The sequence below is a fragment of the Acinonyx jubatus genome, chromosome A2 (genome assembly GCF_027475565.1).
Source record: "Acinonyx jubatus isolate Ajub_Pintada_27869175 chromosome A2, VMU_Ajub_asm_v1.0, whole genome shotgun sequence".
Classification (NCBI taxonomy): Eukaryota; Metazoa; Chordata; class Mammalia; order Carnivora; family Felidae; genus Acinonyx; species Acinonyx jubatus.
In genome coordinates, this window is record NC_069383.1 from 158,473,269 (window position 1) to 158,489,425 (window position 16,157).

At 38.8% G+C, this 16,157-nt stretch overlaps 2 long non-coding RNA genes across 12 annotated transcripts in view; one reads left to right on the forward strand and one right to left on the reverse strand.

Moving 5' to 3' along the window:
• LOC128314957 (uncharacterized) overlaps positions 1 to 12,138 on the forward strand; it is a 39,792-nt gene extending 27,654 nt beyond the window's left edge. Inside the window, exon 2 of the long non-coding RNA XR_008297304.1 lies at positions 11,477 to 12,138. This is a non-coding gene — a long non-coding RNA (uncharacterized LOC128314957). The remainder of the gene's footprint in view (positions 1 to 11,476) is intronic.
• Positions 1 to 16,157, reverse strand: part of LOC106979035 (uncharacterized) — a 42,783-nt gene that overhangs the window by 16,555 nt on the left and 10,071 nt on the right. For 4 of the 11 annotated variants that reach the window (XR_008297291.1, XR_008297292.1, XR_008297290.1 and 1 more), the window contains 3 exons: positions 14,687 to 16,155; positions 13,802 to 13,960; positions 10,517 to 10,569 (listed from right to left, as the gene is read on the reverse strand). This is a non-coding gene — a long non-coding RNA (uncharacterized LOC106979035). Of the gene's footprint in view, positions 1 to 10,516; positions 10,570 to 13,801; positions 13,961 to 14,682; positions 16,156 to 16,157 lie in introns of all 11 variants that reach the window. The other 7 variants (XR_008297297.1, XR_008297296.1, XR_008297289.1 and 4 more) reach the window with 5 other exon arrangements.

Sequence of the window (16,157 nt, forward strand, 5' to 3'; positions counted from 1 at the left end):
GGTGTGAGGTGATATCTCATTGTGGTTTGGGTCTGCATTTCCCTGATGATTATTGATGTTGAACATTTTTTTGTGTCTGTTGGCCATCTGTAAGTCTTTAGAAAAATGTCTGTTCAGGGACTCTGCCCATGTTTAAATTAGATTTTTTGTTGTTGTTGAGTTTTAGGAGTTCCTTATACATTTTAAATATTAACCCTGTATGAAATGTCACTTGCAAGTATCTTCTCCCATGCACTAGATTCTCCTTGCATTTTATTGATGGTTTCCTTTACTGTGCGATAGATTTTTAGTTAGATGTAGTCCCAATAATTCATTTTCACTTAATGTTTTTCTTGCCTGGGAGATATATCCAGAAAATAGTTGCTAAGGCCTGTGTTCAAGAGATTACTGCCTCTGTTTTCTTTCAGGAGTTTTATGGTTTCAAGTCTCACATTTAGGTCATTAATCCATTTTGAGTTTATGTTTGTGTGTGGTGTAAGAACATGGTCATTTCATTCGTTTGCATGTAGCTGTACAGTTTTCCAAACACCATTTTGAAGAGACTGTATTTTCCTCTCTGTATATTCTTGTTATCTTTATTGTACATTAATTGACCACTGAAGTGTGTGTGGGTTTGTTTCTGGCCTCTACATTTTGTTCCTTTGATCTATGTTTCTCGTTTTGTGCCAGTATTATACTGTTTTGATGAGTACAGCTTTGTAGAATAGTTTATAGCCTGGGATTGTGATACTCCAGCTCTGTTCTTTCTCAAGGTTGCTTTGACAATCTTCATGGGATCTTTGTGGTTCCATACAAATTTTAGTATTATTTGTTCCAATTCTGTGAAAAAACACTGTTGGTATTTTCATAGGGATTACAATGAATCTGTAGATTGCTCTGGGTAGTATGGACATTTTAACAATATGAATTCTTCCATGCCATGAGCATGGTCGATCATTCCATTTCTTTGCTTTACCTTCAATTTCTTTCATCAATGTCTTATAGTTTTCAGAGTATAGGTCTTTATCCTTCTTGGTTTAACTTATTCCTAGGTATTTTACACTTTTCAAACAAGTTTTTATTAAAATTTCAGTTAACATAGTGATTTATTAGTTCCAATTGCTCAATATAGTGATTCCACAATTCCATATATCACCTGGTGCTCATCACAAGTATACTAATCTCCACTACCTATTTAAACCCATCCCTCCAACCCCATCCCCTCCTCTGGTAACCATCAGTTTGTTCTCTATAGTTAAGAGTCTATTTCTTCATTTGCCTCTCTTTTTCCCTTTGCTTGTTTTATTTCTCAAATCTCACGAGTTAAATCATATGGTACTAAATGATCTTATTTTGCAGATTTCATTTTTAATGGCTGAGAAATATTCCACTGTATATACATATATCACATCTTTTTTTTTTTAAGTTTAAAAAACTGGGGTGCCTGGGGTGGCTTAGTCAGTTAAGCATCTGACTCTTGGTTTCAGCTCAGGTCATGATCTCACAGTTTGGGAGTTCGAGCCCTGCATTGGGCTCTGTGCTGACAGTGTAGAACCTGCTTGGGATTCTCTCTCTCTCTCCCCCTCACTGCCCCTCTGCTCACACTGACTGACTGTTTTTCTCTCCCTCCTTCCCTCCCTCCTTCTCACTGCCCCTCTGCTTGCACGGTCTGTCTCAAAAAAAAAAAAAAAAGTTTAAAAAATTTTAACATAATCTCTACACCCAACATCGGGCTCAAACTCACAACCCTGAGACCAAGAATCACATGCTGTACTACTAAGCCAGCCAGGTACCCCTACACCATGTCTTCTTTATTCATTCATCAGTCGGTGTACATTTGGGCTGTTGCTCTAATTTAGCTACTGTAGATAATGCTGCTATAAACACTGAGGTGCATGAATACCTTTGAATGAGTATTTTTCTATTCTTTGAGTAAATACCTAGTAATGCCAATTGCTGGATTGTAGGGTAATTCTATTTTTAAGTTTTTTGAGTACTCTCCATGCTGTTTTCCAGAGTGGCTGCACTAGTTTGCATTCCCATCAAGAATGCAAGAGGGTTCCCCTCTCTCTGCATCCTTGCCAACATCTGTTGTTTCTTGTATTGTTTTTAGCCATTCTGACAGGTGTGAGGTAATATCTCATTGTAGTTTTGATTTGTATTTCCCTTATGATTAGTGATGTTGAGCATCTTTTCATGTGTGTCTTGGCCATCTGTATGTCTCCTTTGGTATTTTATACTTTTGACTCAATTGTAAATGGAATTGGTTTACTTCATTTCTTTTTCTGCTACTTCATTATGAGCATATATAAATGCAAACATATTTCTGTATACTAATTTTGTACCCTGAAACTTGAATGAACTCATTTATTCTAATAGGTTTGGGTGGAACCTTTACAGTTTCCTATATATAGTATATCATCTGTAAATAGTTAATTTTACTCTTCTCTAACAATTTGAATGCCTTTTATTTATGTTTCCTGTCGGACTGCTGTGGATAGGACTTCCAGGTAGTACTATGTTGATGAAACAGTGAGGACGATATACTTGTCTTATTCCTGATCTCAGAACTTTGTTTTTCACCATTTAATATGTGACCTGTGGGTTTTTCATATATATAGCCTTTATTACATTATGTTTTCTCTAAACCCACTTTGAGTCTTTAACATGAGCAAATGTTCAGTTTTGTCAGATACTTCTTTTTGCATCTATTGAGATGACCATATTGCTTTTATCTTTTAAATTTTATTTATAATTTATATCAAACTTAGCATATAGTGCAATAATGATTTCAGGAGCAGAATCCAGCGATTCATCCTCTACATGTAACACCTAGTGTGCTCATCCCAACAAGTGTCCTCCTTAAAGCCCCCTGCCCATTTATCCCTTCCCCACACCCCCCAACCCCTCCAGCAACCCTTTGTTTTCTGCATTTAAGAATCTCTTATGTTTTGTCCCCCTCCCCATTTTTATATTTTTGTTTCCCTTCCCTTATGTTCATCTGTTTTGTATCTTAAATTCCACATATGAGTGAAGTCATATATTTGTATTTCTTTAATTTTGCTTAGCATAATACACGCTGGTTCCATGTTGTTGCAAATGGCAAGATTTCATTATTTTTGATTGCTGGGTAATATTTCATTGTGTATATGTGTGTGTGTGGAGATATATATATATATATCACATCTTTATCCATTCATCAGTTGGACATTTGGGCTCTTGCCATACTTTGGCTATGGTTGACAGTGCTTCCTTCTATAAACCTTGGGGTACATGTGCCCCTATGAATCAGCACTCCTGTATCCTATGGATAAATACTTAGTAGTGCAATTGCTGGGTCATAGGGTAGTTCTATTTTTAATTTTTTGAGGAACCTCCACACTGTTCTCCAGAGTGGCTGCACCAGTTTGCATTCCCACCAGCAGTGCAAAAGAGATCCTCTTTCTCTGCATCCTTGCCAACACCTGTTGTTGCCTGAGTTGTTCATTTTAGCCATTCTGACAGGTGTGAGGTGGTATCTCATTGTGGTTTTGCTTTGTATTTCCCTGATGATGAGTGATGTTGAGCATCTTTACATGTGTTAGCCATGTGGATGTCTTCTTTGGAAAAGTGTCGATTCATGCCTTTTGCACATTTCTTCGCTAGATTATTTGTTTTTTGGGTGCTGAGATTGATAAATTCTTTATAGATTTTGGATACTAATCCTTTATCGATATGTCATTTACAAACATCTTCTCCCATTCTGTCGATTGCCTTTTAGTTTTGCTGATTGTTTCCTTTGCCATGCAGAAGCTTTTCATCTTGATGAGGTCCCAAAAGTTCATTTTTGCTTTTGTCTCCCTTGCCTCCTGAGACATTTGAGTAGGAAGTTGGTGCGGCCACAGTCAAAGAGGTTTTTGCCTCCTTTCTACTCCAAGATTTTGATAGCTTCCTATTTGCATTTAGGTCTTTCATCCATTTTGAGTTTATTTTTGTGTATGTGTAAGAAAGCGGTCCAGGTTCATTCTGCATGTCGCTATTCAGTTTTCCCAACACCATTTGCTGAAGAGACAGTCTTTATTCCATTGGATATTTATTCCATTGGATATTCCAAAGATTAGTTGGCCATATGTTTGTGGGCCCACTTCTGGGTTCTCTATTCTGTTGCATTGATCTATGTGTGTTTTTGTGCCATGATCATATTGCTTTTAGCCTTAATTTTGTTTATTCTTGCATACCTGGAATTTTTAATCACACTTGACCTTGGCAAATTATACTTTTAATGTATTACTTAATTCTGTTTGTTAATAATGAGGATTTTGCATCTATATTCATCAAGGATAATGGCCTTATGGTTCACGGGTTTGTTTTGTTAGTGTCTTTGGTTTTCATATCCAGGTAATGCTGGCTGCCGCCATCATCATCATCAATCCTGACCTTTTATTTATTTTTTTAATGTTTATTTATTCTTGAGAGACAGACAGAGACAGCATGTGAGTGGGGGAGGTTCAGGGAGAAAGAGAGACGCAGAATCTGAAGCAGGCTCCAGGCTCTGAGCTGTCAGCACAGAGCCTGACGTGGGGCTCGAACTCACAAACTGTGAGATCATGACCTGAACTGAAGTCAGACGCTTAAATGAGCCACCCAGGTGCCCCATTAATGCTGGCCTTTTAGAATGAATTTGGAACTTTTCTTTTTTCCTTACTTTTTGGAAGAGTTTTGGAAGGATAGGTATTAACTCTTCTTTATTTTTAAAAAATGGTTATTTATTGTGGTGCCTGGGTGACTCAGTCAGTTAAGCATCCGACATTAGCTCAGGTCATGATTTCGCAGTTCATGAGTTCAAAACCCCATGTCGGGCTCTGTGCTGACAACTCAGAGCATGGAACCTGCTTCAGTTTCTGTGTTTCCTTCTCTCTCTGCCCCTCCCCTGCTTGCACTCTGTTTATTCATTCTTGAGAGAAACATTAAAAAAAATTTTTTTAATGGTTATTTATTTAGAGAATATGTATGTGAATGCGAGAATCCCATGCAGGCTCCCACTCAGCGCAGAGGCTGGCATAGGGCTTGATGTCACAACTGTGAGATCATGACCTGAGCTGATACCAAGTCAGTTGCCCAACTGACTGAGTCACCCAAGTGCCCTGAACTGCTCTTCAAATGTTTGGTAGAATTCCCTTGTAAAGCATTCTGGTCCTGGATTTTTGTTTGTTGGGAGTTTTCTGATTACCAATACAATTCTGTTAGTGTTAATCTCTTCAGATTTCCTATTTCTTCCTGACTCAGTCTTGGAAGACGTATGTTTCCAGAATTCTATACATGTTTTCTAGGTTATAAAATTTGTTGGCATATAGTATTTCCGGTCTCTTAATGATCTTTTCTATTTCTGTGGGGCCAGCTGTTACTTCTCCCATTCAATTTCTGATTTTAAGTCCTTTTTCTTGATGAGTCTGGCTAAAGGTTCTTCATTTTTAATTTTTCAAAGAAACAGCTCTTGGTTGTATTGATATTTTCTATTTTTTTAGTCCCTGTTCATTTGTTTCTGCTCTGGTCCTTATTATTCCCTTCCTTCTACCAGCTCTGGGCTTTGTGTTCTTCTTTTCCTAATTGCTTTAGATGTGTGATTAGATTTATTTGAAATTTTCATTTCTTGAGGTAGGCCTGTATCATTATAAACTTCCCTCTTAGCACTACTCTTACTATGTCCCAAAGATTTTGAAGCATTGTTTCCATTTTTATTTTCTTTGGGTACTTTTAAATTTTCTTCTTTCATTTCTTTTTTTTTTTTTTAATTTTTAATTTTTTTTTTTAACGTTTATTTATTTTTTGAGACAGAGAGAGACAGAGCATGAACGGGGGAGGGTCAGAGAGAGAGGGAGACACAGAATCTGAAACAGGCTCCAGGCTCTGAGCTGTCAGCACAGAGCCCGATGCGGGGCTCGAACTCACGGACCGCGAGATCGTGACCTGAGCCGATGTCGGACGCTTAACCGACTGAGCCACCCAGGCGCCCCTTCTTTCATTTCTTAATTGACCCAATGCTTGCTTAGTAGCATTGTCAGCCACCACATTTGTGTTTTTGTACAGTTGCTTTCTTGTAACTAATTACTAATTTTATACCATTGTGGTCAGAAAAGATGTTTGATAGGATTCCAATCTTCTGAAACTTACTGAGACTTGTTTTGTGGCCTAACAGGTGATGTATCTTGGAGAATGTTCCATGTGCATTTGAAAAGAATGTATAGTCTGTTTTTGGATGGACTATTCTGTATACATCTGGCCTAATGTATTATTCAAAGCCACCATTTCCTTAATAATTTTGTCTGGATGATCTATCCATTGATATGTGAGGTGGCAAAGTCCCCTACTGCTATCATATTACTGTCAATTTCTTTGTTTACGTCTGTTAATATTTATATATTTAGGTGCTCCTATGCCAGGTGCATAGATATTTACAACTGCTATATCCTCTTGCTGAATTGGTATCTTTGCCATTATGTAACGTCCTCCTTTGTCTCATTATAGTGCTTGTTTTAAAGTCTATTTTGTAATGCTACCCCAGCATGTTTCTTTACTTAACATTTGCATGGAACATATTTTTTTTTCAAAGTAAGCTCTATGTGCAACATATGGCTCAAAGGCATGACCCCAAGATCCAGAATCACACACTCCACTAACTGAGCCAGCCAGGAGCCTCTGGAACATATTTTTCCACTTCATTTTCAGTCTGAATGTATGTCTAGGTCTGAAGCCTCTTATATGCAATATACAGATGGGTCTTATTCATTCATTCCATTCCATTCCATTCAGTTTAGTCACACTATGTCTTCTGATTGGAGCACTTAGATCATTTGCATTTAAAGTTAATTATTGGTAGCTATGTGCTTACTCCCATTTTGTTGTTTTCTGATTGTTTTTGTAGTTCTTTTACTCTCTTCCCTTGTGATTTTTATCTTTCTACTTAGTGTTACGTTTGGATTCCTTCTTGTTTTTTTGTGTATCTATAAGTTTTTCCTTTTGATTACCATGAGATTAATATATAGCGTCCTACATATATAGTGGTCTATATTGATGATTAGTTAAGTCCAAACACATTCTAAAAGCAGTAAATTTTTACTCCCCCTTCCCTCATTTTATGTATATGATGTATATATGTACATATACATATGTAAACATATGTATATATTTATGTATGTATATGACATCTTTTGAGTCCTTTGGCTAATGTTTATAGATATAATTGGTATTTTCTGTTTTAACCTCTATACTGGCTTTACAAGTGATAATCAATTATGTTTATTGTATGTTTACTTTTACTTGTTAAAAGTTTTCCCTTTTACTTCTCATTAGGTCCTTTTCTTTCCACTCAGAGTTCCCTTTAACATTTCTTCTAAGTACATTTAACTTTTATTTTTGTTGGAAACTCTCTCCTATTCTGAATGATAACCTTGCTGGGTATAGTATTCTTGGTTGTAGGGGTTTTCCTTTCAGCACCTTGAATGTATTATGCCATTCCTTTCTGGCCTGTAGTTTCTGCTGAAAATCAGCTGATAGCCTCATGGGGTTTCCCTCATATATAATGGTTTTCTCATCTCTTTCTTTAAAAATTCTCTTTAGGGTCACCTGGGTGGCTCAGTTGGTTAAGTGGCCGACTTCGGCTCAGGTCATGATCTCTCGGTCCGTGAGTTCGAGCCCCGAGTTGGGCTCTGTGCTGACAGCTCAGAACCTGGAGCCTGTTTCGGATTCTGTGTCTTCCTCTCTCTGACCCTGCCCCGTTCATGCTCTCTCTCTGTCTCAAAAATAAATAAACGTTAAAAAAAATTTAAAAAAATAATAAAAATTCTCTTTATCCTTACTTTTTGCCATGGTAAGTACTACATGTCTTGGTGTGGGCGTTGCTGGGTTCATCTTTTTTGGGGCTCTCTGTCCTTCCTAGACCTTGATGTCTGTTTCATTCCCCAGGTTAGGGAACTTTTCATTCATAATTTCTCCAAATAAGCTTTCTACCTCTGTGTTTCCTTTGGGACCTCTATAATGCAAATGTCTGTACAACTGATGCTGTCTCAGAGCTGTCCTCGTATCGTCTTTTTTTTTTTTTTTTTTAGTTTTTTAAAAAAAGTTTATTTAAGGGGCGCCTGGATGGCTCAATTGGTTGAGCAGCCGACTTCAACTCAGGTCATGATCTCACAGTTCATGAATTCAAGCCCCATATCGGGCTCTGTGCTTAGAGCTCATAGCCTAGAGCTTGCTTTGGATTCTGTGTGTGTCTCTCTCTCTGCCCCTCTCCTGCTTGTGCCGTCTCTCTCTCAAAAATAAACATTAAAAATAAATAAAATTAAAAGGTTTGATGGCCAAGGCATCCATTTCAAAGAGGCATCCACTGCAAAGATGGCTACCAGAGTAAACATATTAACAGCTATATGACTGAAGAGCCAGGCCACCTCTTCTGACTGAAGCCCCTTTATTTTAGAAACACGGTTGATTTCTCCATACTTCAAAATTCCTACTCTTATGTCTGAAATCCACCAATAAAGAATAAGCCTGTGAAACACAGGCCCCCGCCCTCAAGTCTGATAAAAGGAGAATGCCAGGCCATTGCATTTTCTCTCTTCTACCTGAGACCTTGCTGTGTGGCCTCAGGTGAGCTGTATAATTTCTAGGTCTTCTTTCTTGATGGTTATTGCTGAAGGGTGCCTTGCAACCCCAAGGGCCAGTCCAACTAGAATATTGGTTATTGAAAGGCTGAGACCAGCACAAAACAACTGGCATAGCCAGCAGGACTGCAGTATTGCCCTTGCAATTAACCGAGGAATATCCTTTACCTTCAGCTTGCTTACTAACCACCTCACTCAGGAGGGTAACAGCATCTGGGAGTGGAGTACCACTTGCCAGAGGTCTGCTGCCCTGCTATGTGATTTTGCATCCTGCTTCGCCACTGTCCTGCCAGCGGGTTCTGGCCCAAAGGTTGCAGTCATCCAACAATCTCCCCAGGGCAGGTGTTCAAGGCCATATGATTTAAAGAAACTACCAGACCATAAGGGCCTTCATGGACTAATACTGTGCATAAGGGTCCTCCCTCCACACCTTAAGGCCAAAGAGAGTTAAGAAGGGTGAACTGGACTACAAGGCTACTGTCCCTGCCCAAGGAGAAGCTCTGAGCTAAAGGCACAAGGAAAGAATTCCTGTAGGTGAGGAGAATGGTACACCTCCATCTGTGACCACAGAACCAGCGGGTCATGCCAGGAGTGTGTATCCTAACACAGAAGAGTGAAATAGCCTTGTAACAGGAAACCAATGGCACCACCAGAAAGAAAATACAACAGGCATATGGTTTCTGTGTCACCCCTTCACTCTTTGTCTTCTGACCTGTTCCAACTCTGAAAAGGCCTTATTCAAAACTGAGTCTGGACAAGGACAGACTGGTTTTCTAAAAATGTTTACTTATTTATTTGAGAGACAGAAGGAGACAGAGAATCCCAAGCAGGCTCCGCACTGTCAGCCCAGAGCCTGATGTGGGGCTCAAGACTCATGAACTGTGAGATCATGACCTGAGCTGAAATCAAGAGTCGAACACTCAACTGACTGAGCCACCCAGGTGCCCCTGGAGAATTTCTTTTTATGGGCCTAATTACAGGTGTTGCACTACTATACTTTATTTGGAGCACTAAACCAACAATCAAGAGGGACTAAAACTCCTAGAAGAAAACTTACATTTTCTATCCTTGCCCCTTAACGATGTAAATCTTACCATGCCTTTGAAATGTAAACACCACAGGAGGTAACAGGGTCTCTGTGTCTGTGTGTTTATGTATGTCTATGGATATATAGGTTTTTTTTTTTCCTTTCTCTACCTCTTGATAGAATAGCCAAAATTAATTTGTAAAAGAGCTCTATTTAATTAGTTTAAAATTAAGTGCTTATAGGGCGCCTGGGTGGCTCAGTTGGTTAAGTGTCTGACTTCGGCTCAGGTCATGATCTCACAGTCCGTGAGTTTGAGCCCTGTGTCGGGCTCTGTGCTGACAGCCCAGAGCCTGGAGCCTGCTTCCGATTCTGTGGCTCCCTCTCTCTCTGCCCCTCCCCCGTTCATGCTCTGTCTCTCTCTGTCCCAAAAATAAATAAACGTTGAAAAAAAAAATTTTTTTAAAGAATTTACCTTTTGAAAAAGCATAATTCTATGTTACAAAATAACTTATTGTGCTTCATGTTATCTTTGTCCTTAGGCCTTTGCTTAAGTAAACCTAGTCTTCTCAAGAGCTGAGTTTTGCTCATAGGTAACTTTCTATATTTAGCTCTAAAATCTTTTATTGTCATTTTGGTTAAATGGATAATTAAGTATTGCTTCATAGTGAATTACCTTATTTGACCAACTGTTTTAAAACCTTGTTTTTAAGATTTTATTTTTAATCTCTACACCCAATGTAGGGCTAGAACTCACAACCCTGAATCAAGAGTCATATGCTCTAATAATTGAGCCAGCCAGGCATCCCAAAACCTTTTGATATTTTTGACAAACTTTCCAAAATTCAAATTCTAAGTGAAGTCTTAATGTTGAACTCACCTCGCATTTTTCCAGAGGGCTCCTGGAACACCCCAAAAGATTTGTTCTGTTTCCTTATAAGAGAGAGATTAAACTAATTAGGTTAAATGGTATGTTAACCATATCAAATACATAATAAACCTTCTTAGGTTATACTGTGGGTAAATGTAATTAATACAAGTTATAACAAATACATTATTAATATAAGAAATTGTAAGAAATTCTTAAAAACCTGACATAAACTTGTATGCTATCACTTATAATTCTAGTTATTATCTTAAAATGTGTCAGAGAAATAACCAAATTTCCTGATAAATTTAATCACCTTTCATCTGACCTTAAAAATGGCAATGGTTAAAGTCTTCTTTCATTTATACATAGTTACTGTTTTACTGCACTGCTTTGCAAGTGTCTATAAAAGTGGTCATTTTCAAGGAGATTCATGAAAAGGAATTTTTGACAAGTACAGATTTCTAATAACTGTAAGATCCTAAAACTGAACTGGGTAAAAATTTATAGAATTAATGGAAAAAGTGGATTCAAGCCAAACAATAAAAACATCTGACTCTTGATTTCAGCTCAGGTCATGATCTCATGGCTTGTGGATTCGAACCCTACACAGAGCTCTGTGCTGACAGTGTGGAGCCTGCTTGGGATGTTCTCTCTCCCTCTCTCTCTGCCCCTCCCCTGCTCTCTCAAAAGTTCCATCAAAGCAGACTTAAAGGAACCTATATGGTCAATCAGTATTCTTGCTGCACTTAAATAACCAAGCCAAATTTAATGAGACAAAACTTATTTCACAAATAAATTAGTGTTGTTTTAATTATCTGATACAAATGGGGTAACTGTTTATAGAGAAAAAATTGCATTTCAGTAATACACCTCTGTGGGTATCAAATTCTAGTGTTGTTAATTGTCTTTAAGGCTTTGTTTCCTGTCTGTAAACTAGATTGGATACTAAATTCTTTTTGTTTCCTCCAGAATCTGGCTACAACTCTCCAAACGAACATTTCCAACTTTTCCCCCTACCCTTATAACTTGGAATCATTGAGAAATAAAACTGCCCTTGGCACAAAGCCACATCAGCTAAGGTGAGATAACCTGATAAAAAAGAGAAATCACCACAGCAGCTGGACCATCTTCATACCTGCTGCCATGTGGGCCACTCCGATCACCAGAGACCCTCAAATTGCAAACAAGTAAAATCCATCAGCTTAAATACTGCCTGCCCTCAGTGCATCTGAACGTGCGTCAAGTCTGGCATCTAGAAATCTTGACGGGCTACCTTCAGCACTCAAAAACTGGGATTACAATCTACTCCAACCATTAACCTTTTTTATTTTCTTTTGTTTCCACAGAAATGTTTCTTATTAAATACCCAACTGCTTGTACCATATAGGCCTAACTTGGGTAACCCACCTGTATCACTGCCTCCTGAAATAAGACACAAATCTTTAACTGAACTAACCTATTCTCAGGACGAAGAGACTGGTTCAATGAGATATGGAGCATCCATCAACTCAGGACAGGTTTAAACCTACTTAAACCATATGGCCTCGAACAATTTAAATAGAACTATCATTCCATTTGTAACTAAGTGGATGGAACTAGAGGGTATTATGCTAAGTGAAATTAGAGAAAGACAAAAATCATATGACTTCACTCATATGAGGACTTTAAGATACAAAACAGATGAACATAAGAGAAGGGAAGCAAAAAGAATATAAAAACAGGGAGGGAGGATGGGCTAAATGGGTAAGGGGCATTAAGGAATCTACTCCTGAAATCATTATTGCACCATATGCTAACTAACTTGGATGTAAAGTAAATAATAAAGGAAACTACAAAAACTCTTAAATGTATACCATGATTAATTTTCATAAAGTGAACAGACTTGTGTGATGATTCTACATGTAGATAGATAGATAGATAGAAAGAAAGAACGAACGGTCGAACGATCATTGGGGCAACTGGGTGGCTCAGTGGGTTGAGCAGCTGACTTCAACTCAGGTCATGATCTCGTGGTTTGTGATTTCGAGCCCCATGTTGGGTTCACCACTGCCAGTGTAGAGCCCGCTCCAGATTCTCTGTCCCCTTCTCTCTCTCTCTCTCTCTCTCTCTCTGCCCCTCCCGTGCTTGTATTCTCTCTCTCAAAAATAAACATTAAAAAAAAAAAAAGAATTCTCATATGACCCAACAATTCAACTTCTGGGAATTTATCCAAATAAATCAAAAACACTAACTGATAAAGATACATGCACCCTCAAGTTCATTGCAGCATTATTTACAACAGCCAAGATATGGGGACAACTTAAGTATTCACTAACAGATGAAGAAATAAGGAAAATGTGGTATATATACACAATGGAATACTATTCACTCATAAAAAGAAAGAAATCTTGCCATTTACAATATGAATGGTCTTTGAGGTTTTATGCTAAGTGAAATAAGTAAAAAAAACACAAATATCTCACTGGTATGTGGAATCAAAAAAATCGAAACAAAAAACCACAACAAAGTTCAAACATCCAGAGAACAGATTGGTGGTTGCCAGAGGAGGGGGTGGGGGTTGAGTGAAATGGGTGGAAGGGTCAAAAGGTATAAACTTCTAGTTATAAAATGTCATGGGAATGGACTATACAGCATGGTGATGATAGTTAATAATACTGTATTTTATATTTCTTTTTTTTAAGTTTATTTACTTTTGAGAGAGTGAGTGGGGGAGAGGGAGAGAGAGAGGGAATCCCAAGCGGGCTCTGTGCCGTCAGCGCAGAGTCTGATGCGGGGCTTGAACCCACAAACTGTGAGACCGTGACCCAAGCCGAAATGAAGAGTCAGATGCTTAACTGACTGAGCCACCCCGGCGCCTCTGTACTTTATATTTCAAAGTTGCTAAGAGTAAATCTTAAAAGTTCTCATCACGGGGCGCCTGGGTGGCTCAGTCGGTTAAGCGGCTGACTTTGGCTCAGGTCATGATCTCGTGGTCTGTGAGTTCGAGCCCCGCATCGGGCTCTGTGCTGACAGCTCAGAGCCTGGAGCCTGTTTCAGATTCTGTGTCTCCCTCTCTCTGACCCTCCCCCGTTCATGCTCTCTCTCTGTCTCAAAAATAAAAATAAATAAACGTTAAAAAAATTTTTTTTAAACTTAAAAAAAAAAAGTTCTCATCACAAAAAAAAAACCACAACTTTGTAGCTATATATGGTGATAGATTTTAACTAAACTTAGTGTGTTAGTCATTTCAAAATATATACAAATATTGGATCATTATGTCGTATCTGGAACTAATATGTCATATGTCAACTATACCTCGTAAGAAGCCTCTTGTTACATTTCCAAACATACTGACTGAACTTCTCATTGATGAGGGATGTTCTTCACACTCACCCTGAGGAATACCTCTCTCCATTGTCCTCAACTCTTCTTGTTCCAACCATGAGATAAAAGTGTGTTTAAAGAGTTGATAACCTATTCATGGAGAAAGAGATCTTAATGGAAGAGAGACTCATGCAAGAGATAACCAACCTTCCTATGAATTAGGTGTTTTATTACCCATGACAGCAATAAAATTATTTCAAATGAGATAAAAATGCAAATACAGGGGCACCTGGCTGGCTCAGTTGGAAGAATGTGTTAACTCTTGAGTTCTGGATCATAGGTCCGAGCCCCACGTTGGGTGTAAAGATTACTTAAATAAACTTAAAACAATTTTAATTAAAAAAATGCAAATATACTCTGTACCCTGAAAAGACTGGTTCCCTCTGAGCCTGGAAACCCACATTCAGGCTTATACACACATTTACAATGCACTAACACTTTTATTGAGATAGGAAATAGAGTAAGGGCAACAAAGAGATTTTCACTTTCATAGAGAAACCATTAACCAGTGGTTCCCAAATTTTAGTGTGCATCAGAATCACGTGGACTATTTGTTAAAAACAGATGACTGGGTCCCACTTGCCACCACTGTAACAGATGCCAGTGGAATGTGAGAATGTCCATTTCTAACAGAGACGGTGATGCCGTCTGTCCAAAGACCACATTTTGACAGCACTCACACTGGATCAGGACACATCAGTGAAGCAACTGTGTGTCACCTGTGTTCAGATCTGATCACCCATCCTGCAACACAATGAGGAAATAATATGTATCTGTTCAACAGCAGGCTATAGGAGTAACGGCAGCCTTACCCACCATACTCAGGTTCTGGGAGTTCTCCATCCAGTACTGCATCTCTGCATAAGGTTCTCTAAGAGGGGTCCAGAAGAGTCCATTCCTCCAAGGTGAAGTCCACAGGCACATCACCAAAGGTCACTGAATCCTAAATAACCGCACATGTAATGGCTTGGATCAAGGAACATCATCAATATTCACTGGAACAAGGATGAGAGAAACAGTAATAGAGTTTCAAGGTCTCTCAGACTCCAAGGGTCAATGGTTCTAAATATTTTAAATACCTATACTCACTCCAGTCACATGGCTTCAATGGAAACTCTTAAACATGACCTTGTCTCACCACCCCTGGACTCGGAGCTCTTTTCTTATTTCCCTCTAATGCAGCACATGCCCGAACACACTGTAGACACCTGATAAATGGTCGTGAATGGATCAATTCTTTGAGAAAAGCACACCTCCATCTTCCATATCATCTGTGAGAGCACACGATAGATAAAAAAGGTCACCATCATGAGAGTCAAGTTTAGTTAGTACTTACTGAAACGCTCAAATTATTTTCAGAGTATTCCCGTACCACCAATATGAAAGGTTCTATTCTGTGGGGAAATTCAATAGACACTCAGTCTTTGAGTGACTTTAAGAAGCTCTGGAGATCGGTCCACCTGGGAGGAAATGTGTCCATCTGGTGAATATAGATATGTCCTTTTGTACAAGGACATACTTTTTGCCTAGCCAAGAACAATCTCTCAGCCAGTCAGCCACCATCCTTCCTACTGTTATCTTTTCCTCAGGAAGGCAGAAAGAAAACATAGAAGAAAACAAAGAAGCCACGTATACCCAGAGAGGACCATAATTCTCGCATTCACCTGCCTAGAAGTCTTTCTATTCTAGTGTGAAATTCCCAAAACTCTCAAGAAATCTCCCGCAAACACAGACTACTGCTATAGGATGCCAGCATGGTCTCATCTCACCTAGAACTGAAAAGGGGATAGTGATCCATGCTGCCCGTGAGGAAAAGAGTAAGTCAATTTGACAGGGAAGGAAATTTAAGCCCCGAGAAATGGGACTCATTTTCTGCCCAAAGCAATATAATAAAAAAGTTATGTAGTACCTCTTCCCAACGTACACATATCAGTAAGACGACTTAGAAAACACAGTCGTTGGCCCATTTTGACTCCTCCTTAAAGGGCCAGCAGCATAACTGCTCAGGCCCAGACCACTGTGCAAGGGTGATCTAAAGCTGAGTCTATTAAAAACAAGGGGTATCAACAGGACTTACCAGAGGACAAATCAATGGCTGCCATCCTGTAACGGTGACAGAATAAATTACCCAACATTCCTTTCTCTGACACCAAGACCATTTCAGGGTATCTTATGAATACAAGTACAGACAGCCATCCCCATGGACACCAGGTAATCTGGAGTTGTGTTTTGTATTTACCATTAATCAGTAAATGTTATCAGTCATCAATCGTCATACGTTGGCTCT